Here is a 23,046-nt window from a genome sequence, read left to right on the forward strand (position 1 = left end):
CCTGTTCTGCTGGGTAATTATGATCATGGGAGGCAGTAATGAAAGGCAGAACAGGCCCAGGCCTGCTTTCTATTGTCCTCAGGCGTTGACAGTCAGTGACTGTGGCCATGTTGGGTTGGAAGGGGACTTAGAGTATTTGGGGGTAATTTCCCTCAGGAAATTTTAAGGATCCTCCATTGACTTCAGATGAGGTCACCCGTCTTGAGTCTATTGACTCCCTAGGGGCACTATCTTGTGCTGTGTTTATACTAAAGTAGACACAAGAAAGGATTTTCACCAACAGTTTTATATCCCCAGCCCCATTTCCCATGAAAAACATCTCATATTCCTTTGTCATTGGCCATAGATAATTTAGTACTTGGTGAGGTCATAGCTTCTAAACTTTTTAAAAAGGAAGATGGAGAGCAGCCTTTCCTAACAAGTTCTTGACAAGAGAAGTATCATTTCATCTTCACATTAAAGCTGGGTGTGGTAGCACTTGGGAAGCAAGAGGATTACTTTGATTTCAAGACCAATCTGGGATATATAGTGAGACCATATCTAAAACAGAACGAACAAAACCTTCCTAAGAAACCTCTTCCCTCTATTTGACACAGACAAAACTAGCTTACTAAAAAAATTAGCTTATTCAAGAAGTCATGACTTATGACTAGTGATCTCAGGATTTCAAACAAGGTCAAATCTAATTCTAAAGTTTTGCCTTTACCTTCTCAGCTATATTATTTCTGTTGAGAGATCTGGGGGTATAATTAAAGAATACCACTGTCATCATCACTTACAGACTTTAGTTGTACATGGCTATAAAGTGTGCAGGACTGTGCTGTGAATACGGTCTAAAAATGTCTCTTGCACAATGGAATGTGAGACAATGAATATTATAAATAGCTCTCTCTAGTTGGTGGTCTTGGAGAGGAAAATCATACATTATAAATCCCTTGTCAATTGGCAAACCTGCTTTTAGTTAGATGTTTAACACACGCCATCCTCCTCAATGAATGTCTGTAAGGCAGTGTGTAAGAAACAAAAAAATGGGATCATGGGAGTTCTTCCCAGCCACACACATGCCAACATCTTATTGTGCAGTGCAATTGTGTAAAGTTAAGAAACTCAGGACAGACCAGAGAGCACCCTGGGTATCTGAGTTATAACTTTTAGGTGTCGGATCATTGAGAGATGATATTTCCCATTTACACAGTGAAATCAACCACAAGTCTGCCTGCAACTAGATGTGTGACTTTTTTTTTTACAAGTAACTAAATTCTCAAGGCCTCACTTTCCTCAAGCAGAAAATGGAGATAACAACACAAGCACTGTGTGCAGTTATCTCAGCATGAGGATTGAAATAACATGTAAACTTGGAGCACTTGGTGCATGCATGGTGAGTACTCCTTAAAACAGATGCAAAGTGTGATGATTTGTATATGCTTGGCCCAGGGAGTGGCACTATTAGAAGGTATGGCCTTGTTGAAGTAGGTGTGTCACTGTGGTTGTGGGCTATAAGACTCTCACTCTAGCTGCCTGGAAGTCAGTATTGTGCTAGCAGCCTTCAGATGCAGATGCGGAACTCTCAGCTCAGTCTGCATCATGCATGCCTGGATGGTTGTCATGCTCCCACCTTGATGATAATAGATTGAATCTCTGAACTTGTAAGCCAGCCCCAATTACATGTTGTCCTTTATAAGACTTGCATTGGTCATGGTGTCTGTTCACAACAGTAAAACCCTAAGACACAAAGAGATTGATTCTTCATTATCTGGATCAAGCAGTAAAATCTATGCAAATATTTTAAAAAACATGAAAAAATGCCTGAATCTGAAGCATTTCTGGTTTCAAATATTTTGGAGATTAAAAGTATCCTTATAATATAATTAGCTATTTGGTTACAGGGCTAAACAAAAGTCAAAGAGGTCAAGATAATTCACCTTTGGATTGGAGGAGTGCTAAAGTCACAGTTGGAAGCCATGTACATTAGGAATAATCTGGGGCCATTTTTTTTTCCTATTCACTACAGGTGAATACTCTTAAAATTATGCATATTTTTGTCTATTTATTTTATATACAAATACATAAAAACCCTTACATTCAGACAAAAGCTATCACACAACTTTTTCCAATAAGAAAAATGTAAGACACATTATAATAAAAAAGTCTAGAAACATTAGAACAATCCCATGATAGGGACTTAGCATGACAAATTTAGCCAGTGTCTCATGGCGTGTGTGGTGCTAAGGACTGAATTTCGGGCCTTATGACTACTAAGTAGAGACTCTGCCAATGAGCTACATTCCCAGCTCTAACCAATATCCCTTGTATGATTTTATCTGTTGTTGCTAATTTTGCAATACGTGCTCTTCTACATGCCTCTCTATATACAATTCTTTTCAAGTTTCTCATTGGTTCCTTGCTGTACATATTTTAACCTCTGACATGTCTCTAAAATACCAAAAGACTATAATCCATGAATGATATTCAAAATGTTTGTCCTGAACATTGAGCAAAGTGTCTCTCTCTCTCTCTCTCTCTCTCTCTCTCTCTCTCTCTCTCTCTCTCTTCTTGCTAGGTTGCAAAGGAGTTCAGGTCCTAGGTGAGAGACTCTGCAGCTAGAATAGTAAGTAGTTGTAGATTAACAGTCATTGACCTTTACAACCTAGAGTAATGCGTGGGAATATATTTCCCATTGACTTCTCCAAGCACAAGTATGGCCTAGCTTCCTTTTTCCTCTTTGCCAATATGAACTGTAATGACACCATCCTTTTACCTCGTAATTTCTTTCTTTTTTTTTTTTTTTTTTTTGTAATTTATTAATCCTCTATGAGGCACTTTTTCATCTTCCATCACCATATTTTTTATAGTACTTTCTAGTACTGGAGATTGAACCTAGCTAGGGCCTTTCATATATGGACCAAAGGTCTTATTTGTTTGTACAATTACATTTTGAGTTAGAGTCTTGCTAAATTCCTTAGGCTAGCCTTGAACTCAACACATAAACCAGACAGGCCTTGACCTTGAAATTCTTGAGCCTTTTCCTTTTGAGTAATTGGGATTACAGGCTTGTGCCAGTATAACTGACTCTGTCATTTATATTGGGTTTCTATTATTATTGTTAACATATTTCCTGCTTCTACCCTCTGTCCACCTTTTCTGTGATAGTAATAATTTAATTAAAATGTTAATATGTATTAGTGCCTTACAGGATGCCTAAGCCTTTATTAGCCATTACCTATTATAATATTCTCTATGACTATATAAAGTTATTAATATTTCCATTTTAGAAGTGACATAAATAGGCAAAGTACTTAATTATATGCCCATCAAGATGTCTTTCCCTTTCAGCATATATTCATTGCATAAATGGTAGATTTAATTATGTTATTTTCATATATGTATATATCTACTTTGCTTGTATTTATCCCCTGACAGCCTTTCCTTTTTCCTATCTCCATTGTTTCCTTTTTTAATTTTAGGAACATTCCCTCTTCTTTCATATCATTTATATAACACAAGACATATGACAGTAACTGTGTGATACTTAAGAGACTCGTGCTTCATTTAACATGCTAATTTCTAGTTCTACCCATTTTCCTGCAGATGATCCAATTTTGTTCTTGTTTATAATGGAATAAAACTCCATTGTGTGAGGCTGGGGAGATGCTCAGTGGTTAAGAACAGCTTGCATCACAATCTAGAGGCCCAGCATTGTTGGGCCTAACACGAGGTCTAATCTCCATTCCACCTTCACCCTTCAGTCAGGTACACAGGTGGAGGGCACGAACAGGCCCTAGAGAGATTTACTTACTAATGAGGTACCTGAAGGCCAGAGGTGGAGCCGATTAAACATTCCTCCCCAGCCCCTCCCCCTTCTCCCCTCCCCTTTTTAACTCAGGTCGATCCTGGGTTTTAGGGGGTATGCATCAGATCCATCCACCGTCTGCCATGTGAATAAACTGGTTTTGGAAACCCAAGGACTTCCTTGTGTTGGGGCCACGCCGCCATAAGGAACGGTGAGGAGCCGGGGAGAGGCCTTTAATTAAAGAGCAGCCGGGCCCAACTTCCAGCTGGAGGAACCCAGAGCGTTCCCAGCCCACAGCATGGCGGGAGGAACCCTGGGATCCCCAGCCTTATTTTTTCCCTACACAGCATGAGGATCCCAGTACCCACAAAACAAACTGGCCACCCTGCACACACTTGTATTGCCAGCTCTAAAGAGTCAAAGACGGGATGATTGCTGGGGTCTGCTGGATTCCAGCCTACTTGAGAAAGCATAAGCCCCAAGTTCTGAGGGTGATCGTGGTGCAAAGGAATATGATGAGAGTGACAGAAAACAGTATCTGATGTTTGCTTCTGGATAGGACATGTGTACAGGCAAGCACACCTACACACACAATTCATGAGTGAATCTAAAAATATTTTATTAATATTCTAATAAATACTTTATTCAGTCATTTGTTGATGACATGTAGACTGAGTCCATCATGGCTATTGTGAAGAATGCCAAAATAAACATAGATATTCAGTTATTTCTGAAATATACCACCAGGGCCTTGTTTGTAAGTCCTGGGGACAGAGGTCCAACTGGGTCACTGAAGTTTTGTAGTTCAAGTTCATCATCCAATTCTCCTGCTTCTGCAATTCTTATTAGAATATTTTTGACATGTAGATAGTCCTCCTTTGTTATATATGTTATTCCTTATACTTTTAACTTTCCTTATGGTGTTGTTCTATTATAGGAATTTCAATTTTTATAGATATATTTTAAATTTGAGTTTTTAAATGTTAGTATGTGAAATTTACAAAACAATTTAACATTATAAATACCTTAAGCCTTTTCCTGAGTAGATTCTGTCTTCAATATCATTCTAAGGTAGTTCTTATATAAAACATACAAAAATATTCACATATATTCTTTGAAGATAGTGAATTCAAAATTTATAACAAAACACTTGGTTTTAGTTCCAACATATTCAGAGTCAGAGTCCTTACAGTGAGGACTATATGCATATGTTTTAGAAAAATACTCCAACTCTCAGTCCAGGAGGTCTGGTAAATACACACACTCACCTCTTATTATTCCCAAGACACATGGAAGTATATTGTAGAATAATAAATTAAGAATACAACTACAAAATAAATTCCAGGTGGATTTAAAACATAGTTGTAAAAGTCTGAAACTTAACTTTCAGAAGAATTTAAAGGAGAATATTTGTATTGGTCAACATTCTCTAGAAAAATGGGACTGGTTGTTAGGGGGAGAGAGATAAGAGATAGGAAGGGAGGGAGGGAGGGGGGGGAGAGAGAGAGAGAGAGAGAGAGAGAGAGAGAGAGAGAGAGAGAGAGAGAGAGAGATAGTATTTTAAGATTTTAAGGAATTGGCAAATTGGCTCATAAAATTGTAGGGGCTGGCAACTGCGAAATCCGCAGATCCTCCAGACAGACTGGGAATTCTGGCAAGAGCTGATGTTGCAGTTTTGAGTAGGAAGGCAGTCTGGAGGCAGAACTGATTTCTTTTTGAGGAATCAGCCTTTTTCCTCTTAAAGCTGTTAACTTCTTGTGTGAGACCTACTCCCATTGTGGAGAATAATCATTACTAATGCAGCTTCCCCAGCATACAAAGGCCCTGAAATGGAACCCCAGCACTGAGCAAGTCTGTAATATGAACATCAATTGTAACCCCAAAATATTTTTATAGCAATATCTAAACTCAAGTGTGATCACACAACTGAACGCCATGGGCCAGACAAATTTACACATGAAATTCACATTTGAAATATGCTTTGACCCTGGAAGGATTCGTTAAGCAAGAACACATACCTACACAGAGACACAGACACAAAATGACTTAGTTCAAAATCTGAGCAAGAGTCTTGCTGGGTGGTGGTGGCGCATGCCTTTAATCCCAGCACTTGAGAGGCAGAGGCAGGTGGATTTCTGAGTTCGAGGCCAGCCTGGTCTACAGAGTGAGTATCAGGACAGCCAGGGCTACACAGAGAAACCCCGTCTCGAAAACAAACAAAAAAAAATTCTGAGCAAGAAACAAGTGCATGTTTTCTTATCATGAATGCTTTTCCTCATCTGGAATATTCCTGGGGACATCAGAACCCATACTGGACAGTATACTCCATAGGAAGCATTAAATCTTGTTTCCTTGCTAGAGACTTATATCCCTTCTTTAACTTCTGTGATTCATGATAAACACTAAGAAACATAGTACAGAACATAAAAGACACAAATGTATTTTAATTTAGGTCTCCCTCAACCTAGATATTAGCTGTGGTACAACAGTATACTAAGCCAAAATGCTGAACAAGGATGGATTTATTGTTGCGCTAATTTAAAACAAGCCCAATTTAGCTTTTTGTTTAATGTAACCACAAAGCACAACTTGCCAAGCATGATATGGAACGCATTATGCACTTAACCATAAAACAAAACTCAACTCAGTATAACAGACTTGAAAACGATCTTGCTATTAATAGCTCTTTCCAATGGCTTGATATCTTAGACTAAATACCTTTAGGTTTTGGAGGCTTCCAAGGACTGAAAGCAAGGAGTTTCGTAGGTTTTGATGTAATAAAGCAATGAGGTCATGAAATACTCATTGATGTGTGTGTGTTTGTGTCTATGTGTGCATGTGTGTGAATGTCAGTGCAAGGTGTGTGTGTGTGCATGTGTGTGTGTGTATGTGTGTATATGAATGCAATGTGTATGTGTACACCTGAGCACTTGCAGAGAGGCCACAGGACAACATGGGGTATTCTGCTCTGTCACTCTGTGTTTCACTCCCTTGAGATGTGGTCTCCCTCTGAACCTGGAGATAGGCTGACAGTCAGCAAGGCCCAGAAATCCTCCTGTCCCTTCCAGTATTACAGTTATAGGAATGAGAGACCATGAGCAGCTTTTTGTGTGGTTCCAGGGGATTTGAATTCAGATCCTTATGCTTGGATAACAAGCACTGTTACACACGGAGCTCTCTCATCTCTGGTAAAAATTTAAACATTTTTTTTGAAGAGCCCAGTTCCATCTTTAGTGTTTTCTTGTGGGTTTTTGAGCCAGGGGCTCATGTAGCCAAGACTGTCTGTGCACTCCTAATCTTTCTGCATACACTTCTCAAGGTTGAAATTACAGGTCTCATTTACAATGCCTGGCTCCTGGGCTTTTGGTAAAAAGTCCCTGTTTTCAAGAAAGCAAGGTAAAGGAGTCATGTGACTAACAGATTCTTTTTCTGAAATTGTGCTAAGTTGAGAGCAACTTGGAGCATGTACGCTGTTACCTTTACTCTATCATTTGGCACAAATAGAATAGAGAGAATATGGATGCCGAGAAAGCTTCCCTTTCTATCCCTTTCTATCCCTTTACATTTGGATGGTCTCAGATTATGCCAATTATTTAAATGTTTGGATAGAACCCATTAGAACCATACCCATTGAACAGATAAAACTGTTTTTGTGAATATAAGGCAAATTTGATCTGTTCAGCTAGTCTCGAAATATTTTTAAAATGTTTCATTGCAAAAGGTTTCCACCCACTAGTTCCTTTAAAAGCAAACATGAAAAAAGATATTTTTCTCCTTTTCCCCCCAGTGTATTACAGGAATTAAAAAAAAATGATTTAAAAAATGCTTGTTTTTAGTTAGACTTTTCTAGCAATGGACTCTGAGATAAGAATTAAAAACAAAAAGAACAGTAAAGGAATGAGGTCAGAAACGGAAGAATTCCCAGAATGGAGAGACTGGTAAACATAGTTTTGAACTGAGTAACGTGATCTGAATCCTGCTCTGGGCATAGCCAGGATCCTCGTTAGGAGAAAAGAAGATGGGCTACGGATAAATCTCTTTCTACCACCATGGTGATTATTAGATAGACTTATTGTGCAACAGGTTTCCAGGTGCTCTGGCTCCCATTGTGCAGCTGAAGTCTGTGCAAGCAGCCCCAGGACTTTCATCCAGTGAAAAGAGGCAGGTGTTTACTGTAAATGGTGACGTGGGAAAGAGATAAGGAAGACGGTGGTAAAACCCTCAGGCAATCTGTGCAAATGGCAGCACCTGCCTATCTGCTCTACAATGGCTAATTTTTCAGTCTTCACAGAAAAGAGTAAGCCCTGATCGGAGGGACTATGTTGGTCATGTAAGAAAGATGACACAAGCCAACACATTTTTTTTTTTTTTTAAACGTTCCTGTCCCTTGGTTGAGTTAAGAGCAAAGGAGTCACACTGGACTTTGGTGTGATCAGGTACGGAGAGAAACCACAGGAAATCATTCTTAAAGGGATCCTGGACCAGTGGATTTATTGAGGAGAAGAAATGGAAAAACAGAACCAGGGACTTCAATGGCTATTATTATAATAAAGTTAGGAAGTAAATAATATTGGACAACACACTTATTGATACAGAATGTGAATTATTTGAAAGACCGTAGAACATATTCTGGGCACTGCCTGGATGCCACATATTCAATAGTCACGTGAAGCTAATGTACAGTGCCACTCCAGAAGACTAAACATTACAGAAGCTCTGGGAGCTTTGGTGCAGGGCATGCTGAGATCAAGGATTAAGATGCAGTGGGCTTCACTTTCTGTTCAAAACTCTTGTTTCCTTCCTCTTTGTATTCAAACTTACAACAAGTTCCATTTTACCACTGGGATTTTCCTGAAACTCTTGGAGCAGTGAATTAACAGCACAACAGTACATATTTTAAACTGTCAGTGGCTACGTTTCATAAATAACTTTTGACTCATTCGATCTAACTTGAGTTTGGGGAAATTAAATGTTAATTCGGAATTGGTAAACATGGGCCTTGAGTTGTTCTGTTATGGTAATCAGAGTCATCGTCACTTTTTTATTACTGCTTTTCATTAGCTATTTTCATCTACAATTAATCTTTATTTTAAAAACAGAACAAAATACGATCTTAATAAGCAGGGGACAACAAACTATACAGTAACAGAAAACAATGACAACATCCAGCTTCCTCACCCTCTGAAATGTGCACCATGAACATTTCTATATCACTGGCCACAGGATATTGCTGCTGGGACAAATTTTTACCAGACCAAGCATAAGCAAGTAGAATTGGGGTGTGGCATTTCCAACATCTTGAGATCTGCTGCTGCTTTGGTTGGCATGTAGTAAAACTTTTAAATTGTAAAAATTAACTATTGTCCATTAAATTACAGATTATCATAATGTGGATAGCCAAAGACCCTGACACATGGTTTCAAGGTCAAATTGATGGGTAAATTTCAGGAAACACTGTCCGAGAGAAACGGAAAAGCAAGAGGAAGGGGTAAATAGTCAATATTAAGAATAGACTACCATGTTTGCGAATGAGTACTCTACATTCTTGTGACCCAAATTATCCGACCGAGAGGCAAGAGAGCTAGGACACTTACTCGTCATCTTCCTACAGTCATCCTCCGAGGGATGCTGGAGGAGGATTAAGGAGCTTCTTAGGCCTATTGAACCCATCAGCAGAGAAAGCCCACAAACACAAAAAGAAAGCATATTTGAACAATTAGGCCAGAATTCAGGGAGGTGGCAAGTGATGAGATGGGTGGGGCCCTTATAGTCTGCTACCTCAATTTACTTTAACTTCTAGGCAGTCAATTAGACCTAAGTCTCCTAAAGTGTGGCCCATCTATGTCTCAGTAGGACTGATCCACTCACTGGCTCAGAGGAGTTAGTGAGTCACTGCCAAATGGAAAAACAAAAAATTCTTTAATAGGCAACTTGACCTCTGGTCAGAACATCCCAAATAGTGGAGAGTAAGGAAGGAGTTTTTGGTATTAAATGCCTCTGTATTGGAAGGGTGGTGAATCAACAAAATTCTGGCTTTGGCACAAAGGAAGACATGGAACAATTTATTCTAACCACTCATCAAAGGAGGGTGCATGGGCTGCTTGTGCATTCTGGAATTTTTTATTGAGAATTATGAAATGTTTCTGCTTAGGCTGATGAAGCCAAGCTGGGGCATCTGTGGGCTGAGAATATACAGTTGCATATGTGCCACTGTTTAACTGTTTGCAAAACATGCCATATGTTGACAGACTGACATATGTTGAGCTATGCTGAAGATCACAGAGAAAGATGAGCTGAGTAACAAGAAAGGGAATCAAAGGGAAAGAATCCAGAGAGAAAAGAAACCCTGTGACTTTGGTAAGATGATGCTACTTAAGCACGGGTCTGTCTTACTCACCTTTAATCTCCAGTGCCTACACTTGCACAGGGGACATGAATGTTTGGTATGTCCTGAGTTTGAAAAGAGCACATGCGCGGTGCTTAGAATCTTGTCTCCTATACACATTTGTGTGGTACTTGCAGACTGAATTAATGCTTTAGGAGGAGCTGTTTAAAGCTAAGAGACTCTTGGTTTTCTTTGAATCACTCTCTATGACAGGTTGTGGACAATTCTTGTCAGAAAGAAGCTGAGGAGCTGAGGAAGTCATAAGAATGCAGCAGACCAGATAGGATCACTTAGATAGGATCACCAGATAGGGGCACAGATCTTGAGCTGCCTGAGGCTTCCAGAGGGGAAGATTTTGCCCTTTCAGGATCCTTGCTACTTCATATGCATATTCAAATCCACCTGCTGAATTTTACAAAACAAGCAACCAAGAGACATTCTGACTTTTCCTGAGGCTGCACAGGATCTGTAGGCTTGGGAGAGAGGTATCTTCATAATGGTAAGTTTTCTAATTTTTTTTTGTTATCTACTTTAAAGAATATATTTTTATTTTTAAGGAATGTGTAGGTGTGTGTGTCTGTGTGTCAGTATGTGAATGTTTGTAAAGGCACCTGCTGAAGCCAGGAGCAGCAAAAGCCCTAGAACTGGAGTCACTGGTGGTATAAGCTGTCTGATGTAGGTGCTGGGAATTGAATCCAGGTCTTCCAGAAGAACAGCAAGTGCTCTCAACAACTGAGCCATCTCTTCAGCTCTGTTGTTTACATTTTTAGACAGGATCTCCCTCTGTAGCTCAGATTGACCTAGGACTATCAATGTCCCCACTTCAGCCTCTCGAATTTTGGAATTAAAAAACACATGCAACCATGTTTACTTCTGATTTGCTATCATAAATAACATCTGCATTTATATAACCCTTTGTTCTGGGCAGTTTTGTTTTGTTTTGTTTTTGTCAACTTGATACAAGCTGGAGGTATCTCGAAAGAGAAAGCCTCAATTGAGGATTTACCTCCATGGGATAGGCCTGTGTACAGACTATGAGGGTATTTTCTTAATAGATTTATGTGGGAGGGTCCAGCCCACTGTGGGTGGTGCCACCCTTGGACTGGTGGTCCTGGGTTGTATATAAAAGCAAGCTGAGAAAGCCAGGGGGAGCAAACTAGTAAACGGTGATCTTTCATAATCTATGCCTCAGTTTCTGCCTCCAGGCTCCTACTTGTAATTCCCTCCTTGTCTTCCCTCAGTGATAGATTATGACATGTAATATGCAAGTCAAAGAAACCCTTTCCTGCCATGTTGCTTTTGGTTATAGTATTTCATTCCTGCAGCTGAGAGCAAACTAAGATAACCTTCCTTTATTTCCTCAAGGGTATTTTGTGGATCTTCTAATGGAGATCTTAGACATATTTTGTTAAGAATTGCCGGGAAGTTAGTATTTTCTGATGCTATTAAAAACTGTGTATTAAAAACAATTTCATTTTGTTTGTTGTTAGCATATAGAAATGTAGTTGATTTTTTTTTTATTTTGTTTTCCTCCACTGTCAATATATTTTGAAACAGGTCTCAGGTTGCCATTCAACTCCCTATACAGCTGACGTGGATCTTGAGCTCCAGGTTCTCCTGCTTCTACCATCCAAGTGCTGGGATTATAGGTGCACTCCAGTATGTTAAATTTATTTTGACCTTTTTGCGCATACAATGACATAATCTGAAAATAGTCTGCTTTTCTCATGTTTTTCTTTCATTTAAAAGCTTTCTGCTATTCTTGGCTTGTGCATTAGCCAATGTCTCTCTCCAGAACAACATTGAGCAGAAAATAGTCTAAAAAGCACTCATCTTAGTACTTTTTAAATATTAAATTTTTGTTGTTATCATCATCATTATTAGTGTGTATGTGTGTGTGTGTTTGTGTGTGTGTGTGTGTGTGAGAGAGAGAGAGAGACAGAGAGAGACAGAGAGAGACAGAGAGAGACAGAGAGAGAGAGATGTTTCAGGCTTGAAAAGGAAGTACTTTTACCTGCCTATGTATTTCCTGATCCCACATGTCTTCTTTATAATATAATACTGGAGGGAATGTTTTGAAGGTGACAGGTACATGAGTATTCATTAGAGCAATTTCTATGCTTTGTGTGTGCTTGAGAACTTCCATAATAGCAAAAAAAAAAAAAAAAATGTTAGGCTACAGTAAAGCTTTCAACACTTCATCATTACAGATGCTGTTTGCTGTAGGGTTTGGGGAGACACTTTGTATTGGATTAAGAAAGTTTTCATCTCCTTTTAATTTGCTAAAAGTCTCAAATTATCATTAAAACCTATACAAATAATGCTCTTATCTATATGTATTGAAATGCTAAAAATCTTAAATCATGACCACTAATTGTACAAATAAATTCCTTTCCTTTGTCTATTGAAACGAAAGCATCATTTCCTCCTTGAATCTGTTATTGTAGCAAACTAATCAATCTATTTGTTTGTTAATAATAAACCAGCCTTGCGTTCCTAGGAAAATGCCAACTCCATTATGCAGTACTAGGGGTTGTTTGCTAACATCACATCAAGGCCTTCTAGCCTTGTATAGGATCGGATCACATGTTGGGTTTCAACTCTGTTTTCTTCACTCTGGAAACATTTAAGAGTAAAAGCAATTTCTTCCTTAATTGTTTGGTTATGGTAATCAGGAAATACACCCAAATTCTATATTTTCTTTTGTTAATTTTATTTTAAACATAACTATAAAGAACTTGCAGATGAAAAAAAAATCACATATGGAAATTAACCAGACCCAAAGACTATACAACTCAATGAAGTCCTATACTTTTTTTTTGGATTGGAAGACTTTCATTTATCATTAAATTCCTTCTATATTTTCTGGCTACTAATTTAACTCCTCATCATATCAGTTTTGGTTTATTATCTTTATATAGGTTTTGTCCATTTCTCTTAAATTATCAACTTCATGTCTACAGTCTTTTTCAGTCCTGACTTAATTTAACAAAGCAAAACAAAATAAGAAAAAAGCTTATGTTTATGAGTGTGTATCTCTCTGTGGGTTTGTACACCTGAGTGAAGGTGTCCATGGAGGCCAGAAGAGGCTGTCAGGTCCCCTGGAGCTGGAGACATGGCAGTTATGAGCTGCTATGTGAGGGTTGGAGAGTAAACCTGAGTTCTTAGCAAGCACAATTGTGCACACTCTTACCATATTCTCCTGCCCTTAGTCCTGGATCTCCAAGACTGAACCACCAACCAAAGAACATACACAAGCTGGACCTAGGCCTCCCTGGACATATATAGCAGACATGAAGCTTGGTCTTCATGTGGACCCCAAACAACTGGAGTGCAGGTTATTCCAAAAGCTGTTGTCTGTGTATGGAGTATGTTATTCTAGCTGGGCTGCCTTGTCTGGCCTCAGTGGGAGGGGAAGTACCAGCCTTATAGACACCTGAAATGCCAGTGTGTGTGGGGTGGATACCCAGGGGTCTCCCACCTGTGCAGAAGAGAAGGGGAGAGGAGATAGAAGAAGAATTGTGGGAGGAAGTGACTGGGAGGGGGGAAGTGGGTGGAATATAAAGTGAATAAGTAAAAAAAAAGTCAAAAAAGAGAAAAAATGAGTCTTTTAACTTTCAATTATAACATAGTTTTAATAATCATGCTGTTATTGACTTTACATTATTTTCCCTTTAATTAGAAAACATGATTTCAAGTCTTGACTCTTTTCAAATTTGCTAAGCATTCATTGTTTTATAACTCAGCATAATTAGCATTTTTAAAACATTTTAATTTTTGAAAGTATAATTACATAGTTACATACATGTATACTATCAATTTTTTTGTATTAACAAATAAAAGTGTATTCTGGAGGTGCTAGAAATAATAGTGCTGTATTTGTTAGCTGTTTTGGCAAATTCTTTTATATTCATGTTGATTTTTTTTTGACTAGTGGTTCTATTAATCATTAAGAGTGATTTAATCTTCTCATATGATTACTGAATTATCAATTTCTTTTTTTGTAGTGTTATTTTTCTTAATATATTTGAGATCATGCTATTTGCACATCAGCTTAAGATTGTTATGTCGTCCTGGTAAATTTCCACATTACTATTCTGGAGATGTGTTCCTTTGAAGTTTGATACAAACATAACTTTCATAGATTTTGCTTATATTTGGGCAGTGCATATCTTATTTTACTTTTATTTGCTTGGCATTCTTATGTTTTCAGTGTGTTTCTTGTAAACAGATTTTACTTGGATTTTATGTTTTATCAGTGTATATTAACTTTACAGTCTAGTAGATTTGTTATGGCATTTTAACATCTAAGTATAGGGTTCTTTGGTTATACTTATTTACCAATTACCCACACTTACCATCCTTTTTCCTGATTACCGGTCCTTATCCTATTTCCTCACAGTGTTTATTTTACTTTCATATCCTTTTTCTCATAGATTCCACATAGGTGAGGAGACATTCAATAGTTATCTTTCTGAGTCCAGCTTAGTTTGCTTAACATGATGATTTCATTTTCCTGCAGATGACATGATTTTATTCTTAGTGGTTGAATAGTCCTTGTACATAGATGCCACATTTTTTATAGCCATTTATTTACCTGTTGATGGGCACAGAGGTTGATTTTAAAACTCTACTTTTTTCCCCTAACTTGGCTATTGTGAATAGTGCAAGGATAAGTATGGTCATTTTGATTTACTTATATATATTTTAGGAAGGTTAATAGATGGCTCATATGGCAGCTCTATATTTTGTTTTCTGAGGAACTTCCATACTGATTTTCATAGTGCATTTCCCTGAAGGATAAAGAGGTTGAACAGTTATTTTCATGTATGTATTGGCCATCTGTGTTTATTCATTTGAAAAATGATCAGTTCATTTGTCTGTATATTGATCATCTCTTCCTGACTTAGTTTGAATATGTTCATGTGATCTTATTTTCCATCTACCAATTCTCTCTTCAGCTGCTGACAAAACAACTAATTGCATGTTTAATATTGATCGTTTCATTGTTCAGTTCCAGAATTTTATTTTTTTTCCATTCAGTTTGCCATATTTTGCAGTTCTGTGTCTTGTTTTAACAACCTTTTGTACAACAAACAGTACTTTCACATTTTTCTTTACAATTCTACATTTATTGTCGATCTGTGACTTTTTCCCTATTGCCTGCTATATAACTGTCCTCAGCTGTATTATCTTGCTTCCTTGTGTCCTTGGTTATATCTAGTAGTATACTGTGACTGTACTTAGAAAATTATTTGCATTCATTATTTGTTACTTGGTATGCTGCTGATTTCTTTTAGAGAAAGTTGGCTGTTGCATTTTTTTTTTCTGGGCCCAAGAGGACCTATACACTGTAGGACCACTTTTATCCGAAGTCAGTGCTTGGGATTTTCAGTACTCTCAGATGATGGAGAAACCAGGTTGGAGACCTTGCTAAGGGCTCTTTTACATTCCTCATGGCATTCCTAAGAGGACAACTGTCAAAAACATAGGACAAAAATTGTTGCTTTATCTGGGACCCCACATTTAGCTTTTTACTTTCTTGTCTCATGAATCTATTAAAGATACATCTTGGTGCGTACTCCCAAGTAAGGACTATTTGACAGGACAAAAACTACAGCCAGAGCTCTTCGAGTTTCTTTGGTAAACTTGTAAGGTATCTGTTTTATTCTAGATCTCAACCTGATAGCTACTGCCCAGTTTCTTGATAATTTTTAAGATGTTTCATCTGTTTTCTGCAAGTTAGCAATCTACCTCTTTTCTAAAACCCATCTCTTATGAACTGAACTGTGTCTTCCTCAAATTCATGTACAGAAGCTCTAACTCCCCCATATGATTGGATTAGGAGATAGGTCCTGTAAAAATGAGTTGAAATTAAATGAGGTCAGAAGGGTGGAGGCTATAATTCAGTAGAAGAAGAATATATATATGCACAGACAAAAAACAAACAAACACCATCCAGGGATACAGTAAGGAAACATCTAGCCACAAGCCAAAAGGAGGGCCCTCATTAAACCTTGACTTCTTTTCCTTTATTTTGTGTGTGTCTGTGGATGTACATGAGTGGGCTTACATGAGCCAAAGCATACCTGTGGAGATCAGAGAACAACCTGTGAGAGTTAGTTTTCATCTTTACACATGTAGTAGGGGGATGGAACTCACGTTGCTGGGATTCAAGGCAAGCATTTTTATCCACTAAACCATCTCACCAGCCCAAAAAATCCAATCTTGTCAACACTTTTGATCTTGGGCTTTAGCCTTCAGGACTGTTAGACATATATTTGTGTTATTCAAGCTATCCTGTGTTATGGTAGGTCTGGTTCACCAACTAGACTACTAATACTAAATTCTCTCTTGCCTGGGCTAAGACTATACCAACTCAGTTCTATATTTCAAGCTGGCTACCTAGTAGACTCTAGCAATAGGGGCCACTAGAATTGATTAGAAAGCAAGAAAAAGAAGGAAGGATGCTCTCTTTTCTGTTCCTGGAAACATTATACCAGAAAATGGCTGCCTGGTGTGTTAGTTCTTTTCTACAGTTGTTAAAATCTAATTTTCACTTTTGCCAACACTTCAGAATAACCCTTCCCCTACAGCCCTCATCCTCTTCCCAACCAAACACCCACACCACTGATGCTGCTTCCTAAGAGGTTTGGATTCTAGCTCAATGGGACGCTTCCCCAAACTAAGTTTTAATAATTCTAGCCTGTTTCCTTTGGTCTGTAGCCCATTACTCTTTAGCAGATGCTATTACCAATACATTAGAACTGTCTCTTTTTTTTACTCTTTTAATTACCTTTTAAAACTATCTTATACCTAGTTAATAATTTTTCACATTAATTATCTTACTTAAGTTAATGATTTTTGTTTTCTGATTGGATTTCAGTTGATTTCATATTTCATCCCATTTTTTTTAAAAAAAAAAACTGTCTTCTGTGTGAATGTTGGTCTAAATTACTATTTTCCTGTTACCCAAATTGGAAGCTCCCCAAAATGTTTTTATTGTTATGCAAACAATGGATTCATGAATCCATTGCATCATTGCAAATGCTAAACTTGCAGTCTTTGCTTTTGCTCCAAGGCGAATAATGAGGAGGTCTTCTTTTTGTAATGTATCATAATTGGGTGGGGGATGGGATATTTCCATTCTGTTAAGAAAATCATACACTTCTGGCTTCACAAGAGGGTGCACCCCTTCCAAACTAGATAAGAACAAAAGCAGCATAGCCTACAGTTTGAGAATTCATGGAAGGCATCTAACACGATGGCCAACCCCCCAGACATCATTAGCACTAGTGTCGCTATCTCTGCTACCTCATTATGGATTTTGACTGAGGCTGCAGATGGCCCACTAAAATTCTGCCAACTCATGGTGAAATCTACAAAGAGGGTCTTGGTCATTGTCCAGTGCAATCATTTCTAAGTGAAGAAAATGAATTCTGGGGTTCTGTATCCTAATTAAGAGAAACTTAGGAGTAGGGCACAGACTTTCTGACTCCACTGCAGTTCTTCATTCATCCCAGGCTTTCATGTCTTATGCAATGATGTGTCTACCTATCTCAAGCCTATTTTCTGATTTGTCTCCTCATGTCAACTCTTCTACTCCCTTCCCTTCCTTCACCCTAAATACATATTTTGTTCCATCTAAGTTCCATCTATTCTTCTAGCACAACATTGACTCTGTTTCCCTGGCTCTTTGTTGCTACTGTTTCTTCTATCCAGGGTTCTTCTCTCCCAGATTTACCAAATCCTACCTCATCTTCAAGACGAACTTGGTGGGACTGCTGTTATGCTACATTTCCCAGAACATGGACTTGGAAATAATCTCTTCATCTACTGTGTTGCTCTTCATCTTCTGTACTTCCAATAGAGCATCCATCCACTACTTATAGCATAGGGTTTATGCTCACTATTCTGTAACATCATCGCACTTGATTCAAGGATTGTTTCTCTATCCTCCTCATTGCCTATTATAGAAATTTGAACACAACAACAATAATTACAAACTATTGCATGTTTACTGTCCATTATACTGAATTTTAAAGTTTTTACAGGGGTTGGCTCATTCATTTCTCTCAATAGCCCTATGAAGGACTTACTACTACTACTAGTATGACAATTTTCATTCCTGTTTTCTACATGAGAAAGCCAGTTTGTTTGCTAAAGAGAGACAGAAAAGGGGTTGATTTCGATGGCATGAGGAAGTAGAAAGGATTGTGGAGGAATTGGGGAAGGGAAAACCATAATCAGAATTTATTTGGAAAAAAATCTATTTTCAATAAAAAGCAAGCAAAAGAACCTTTTCTAAGATGACACGGTTGATGAGTCATTAATGAGGCTCTGATATCTCCGATGTGAAAGTTCTACTTCTCATCCATAACAGGGCACATTCTAGGGGCCATCCAAGGACTTGAACTCATTACAATGCTGTTAAATATTTTTTTAATTATCTTTAATCTTTTTTTGCAGTCCAGTCATTATCCCCCTCCTGGTCTGTCTTTCAACATTTCGTCATCCCATTACTCCTCCCCCACACCCCATCTCCAAGAGAATGTCTCCACCCCACCCCTACCCCACCAGGCCTCTCCACTCCCTGGGGTCTTAAATATCTCCAGCATTAGGTGCATGTTCTCTCATTGAAGCCAGACCAGGCAGTCCTCTGCTGTATATGCGTGAGGCCTCATATCAGCTGGTGTATGCTGCCTGGTTGGTGGCTAGGGGTCTAAGAGATTTCCAAGGTCCAGGTTAGTTGAGGTTGCTAGTCTTCCTATGGGGTCACCTTCCTCTTCAGCTTCTTCCAGCCTTTCCCTAATTCAACCATAGGGGGTCCCCTGCTTCTGTCTCTTGTTTGGGAGTATCTGTGTCTGACTGTCTGACTCTTTCAGCTGCTAGTTGGACCTCTTGGAGGGCAGCCTTGCTAGGCTCCTGTCTGTAAGCACACCATAGCGTAAGGAATAGTGTCAGGCCTTGGAATCTTCCCTTGAGATGGATCCCAATTTAGGTTGATCACTGGACCTCTTTTCCCTCAGTCTCTTCTCCAATTTTGTCCCTGCAGTTCTTTTAGACAGAAACAATTCTGGGTCAGAGTTTTTGGCTATGGGATGGCAACCCCATTCCTCTACTTGATGGCCTGTCTTTCTACTGGAGGTGGACTCAACAAGTTCCCTCTCCCCACTGTAGAGCATTTCATCTAAGGTCCCTCTCTTTGAGTCCTGAGAGTCTCTCACCTCCCAGGTCTCTGGTGCATTCTAGAGCGTCCCCCACCTCCTACCTCCCGAGGTTGTCTGTTACCTTTCTTTCCGTTGGCCCTCAGGGTTTCACTCCTGTTCCCCTCAATACCTAATCATGTTCCCCTTTTCCCCTCCCTGTCCCCTCTCCCACCCAGATCCTTCCCTTCCTCTGCCCCCTCATGATTGTTTTCTTCCCCCTCCCTAGTGGGATTGAAGGGCTCCTCACTTGGGCCCTTCAGCTTGTTAACCTTCTTGAGCTCTGTGGACTGTATCCTGGGTATTCTGTACTTACGTTTTGGCTAATATCCTCTTATTAGTGAGTACATACCCCACCATGCCACAGGGACACATGCTCCACTATGTTCATAGCGGTCTTATTTGTGACAACCAGAAGCTGGAAACAGCCCAGATGTCCCACAAGGGAAGAATGAATACAGAAAACATGGTTCATCTACACAATGGAATACTATACAGCTATTAAGAATGAGGACATCATGAATTTTGCAAGAAAATAGATGGAACTGTTAAATATTTTTTAAAGTTTTTATTTAAATAGCAGTTAAAGATTTGACTTTGTGAAATCAGCTGGCCTCCCAGAAAGAAAAATGTCAAATAAAAAGTTGAATGCTGAGATATTCCTCAGTAAAAATTTAAATGAGCTTCATCAAATTATTTAAACCCTTTTATCTCCTCTCTTTATATAAGGAGTCAAGTATAAATTTCCCCCAGACAGATGACTGTATAAAGTATAAAGTATGTCATATGAGACTTTTGAAATACATGGAAGGAAAGAGAAAAGCACGAGTCATTGCTAATTGGCTGAAATGTTGTGAGAACCCTTGTGGGTTCCTAAGAGTTGGAATCACCTCAGAGTCTGTCATTTTGGGTCAGTGTGGACTCCTTATGCTTTGGAATTATTCCCACAAAGAGGATGTGACTATCATTGGAGATATTGATTCTGTAGGATCCTAAAGATTAGGATAGGGTACGGTTACTTTCCCGGGTCCTCAAGACATTAGATACCTGGGAATATTTTTAAGTGTAAGGGTGTATAACAAATCACTCAGATTATTTGGCCCAAAGAAAAGAAACCTATGGAGTTAGGTCACAGTTGGCCAGAGGTACTACTGTATTTGACTTGGAGCAATGACAAATCCATGATGGATAGCAACAAGGTCAGACATAGCTTCCAGTGTACCCTTGGAGCACTGTAGTGATGTACTATGCCTAAGAAAGCTACAGCCTCAAATCGAAACCAGATAGTCCGTCCAGCCCACCTTGTATTAGATAGGTGACATTAGCTAAGTCACCTAGATAGACTCTACGTTGTGTTTTCCTCCTTTGTCAACCAGAGATAATGATACTCTTCTGAAAAGATTATTATGATGGCTTAATAGCATACCGCAGCTTCCCAAACCTGAGTCATGCACATTATCACTGTATCATTCAGGGTAATTCTGATGAAAGCTTAGAAAAGGGATCTGTTACACAAGTGTGGGCAGGGTTCAAGAAAGCCAGCTAAGGGAAATCACAGGACCCACGTCTAGCAGTGGTGAGCAACTGTTATCCGGTTATGCCTGAAGGGAGTATAAGGAGAAAGCATGTACAGAACTGGAGGTACAGTTTAGTAAAACAGTTGGGTCTGTGACCATCAGTAAAGGGACCAGACAGCCTGTGAAGCCACTGCTAGAGACGATGAACAAATTGAAGAAATGCCCCAGTTTCCTGTTGGTGCTCCCCAGTAGCTGAGAAGAGTCAGAAGCAAGAGATGCCTATGGTATGGTCCACGTGGTCAGTGTCTTTCTCAGCACTTGAGGAAGATGAGGGGCTGACTGGAGCCAGAAAGAACTCTCAACCACATCATTGACTAATGTTAGCCAACTTCCTCCTTAAAACAAAACTTTTGTACTAACCAAATAAATTTACTTTCAAAAGGAGACTTCTTTTTTATGTGTGGGAAGTAGGGAAGTAGGGAAGTAGGGAGGGTCTATGTGTGTTTGACTCTGTGGTGTGTGTGTGTGTGTGTGTGTGTGTGTGTGTGTTTACAGGTCAAAATTCAATCTCAAGTGTCATTCCTCAAGAGCCATCTACTTTGGCTTTTTTCTTTTTTGTATTTTTGAAATTCTTTAAATTTAAATTAATTTTATATAATTAAATTATTTTAAATTTTAAAAGAATTTAAAATTCTAATAAATTTTAAATTCTTTAAATTAATTTTATATAATTTAAAATAAGATATTTAAATTTAAATTTAAATATCTTATTATTTTAAATTATATAAACCCATAGTGGCCAAAGACATTAGATCCCCTTGAGCTGGAGTTACAGACTATTGTTACTCATCTGACTGTGAGTGCTGGAAACTGACCTCAGGTTCTTTGCAAGAGCAATACAAGCTCTTAACCTCTGAGCCATTTCTTCAGTCCCATGTTGTTTTTTTTGAAGCAGGCTCTCTTCCTGTCTTAGGGCTCATTTATCAAGTATGCTAGGATGATTGAGCAGTGAGTCTAGAGATCTGTCTGTCTCTGATTCTCCAACACTAGGATTACAAGCATATGCAAATAATCATACTCAGCTTTCTATATAGGGGGTGCTGGAGATTGAACTCAAGTCCTCATGCTTGAGGACCTACATGGCAAGTACTTTAACATCTGAGACATCAGCAGAATCCCTCAAAAGAAGACTTTTTAAACCTCATCCCAAGAGATGACATCTATGTAATCACAGATTGAATATACTAGTTTTTCATACACACACACACACATACACCATACATATACATACACACACTAGGGCTTGGATCATAGTAAATACTCAATAAAAGGGTCAGTTCTGTTGCTGGACATTGCAGATGAATGTACAGTATAATTATTATTATTTTCATATTCAAAGGCATACTTGAAATATATTCCACTGTCATAAATATGATCATTTCCCCCATGTGTTTTTAAACTAGGCATTTCTAGCTTATGAGAAAGATTATATAAACAAATGTATTTTTTCATAACTGGCCCATTTTAATGAATTTGATTATTTGGCCCATTGATTTTTCATTAGATTCTTTTAGTTTCTCCAGGCGAACAAGCAAATCATCTGGGAATGTTGATGAGGTTTTCTCTACATTGCTGTTTAACAAGTTAGATTGGGCAGAACCTAAAGAGCAGTGTTGAACAGCAATGACATTAGGAATCTTTCAATCCTCCATTTTGTTTTAATAGAAGTGCTTCTAGATTGTTGTTGTTTTCATTTTGTAAAAGAATTATTTACTGATTTTTAGTGTATGTTTGAGTGCCCATGTTTGTGTCTGTGCACCATATGCATGCTTCTGGGGGTCAGAAGAAAGTGTTGCGTTCTCCAGAACTGGAGATGCAGATAATTGTCATTTGTCAGTTAACTGCTGAGTCATCTCTCCATGCCATAGTTTGCTCTGTCTCTCTCTGCTCTCTGTCTCTCCCTGTCTCTCTTTGTCTCTCTGTCTCTTTCTCCCTCTCTCTCTTCACATCTCTCTCTCTCTTTTCCTCCCTCCCTCCCTCCCTCCCTCCCTCCCTTCCTCCCTCCCTCCCTCCCCTGTTTATGAGAGATATTCTTTATCAGGATGGGCATTAACTCTTGTCAAATGCCTTTTAAACACCTATTGAAGC

Source organism: Arvicanthis niloticus, chromosome X, assembly GCF_011762505.2.
Source record: "Arvicanthis niloticus isolate mArvNil1 chromosome X, mArvNil1.pat.X, whole genome shotgun sequence".
Classification (NCBI taxonomy): domain Eukaryota; kingdom Metazoa; phylum Chordata; class Mammalia; order Rodentia; family Muridae; genus Arvicanthis; species Arvicanthis niloticus.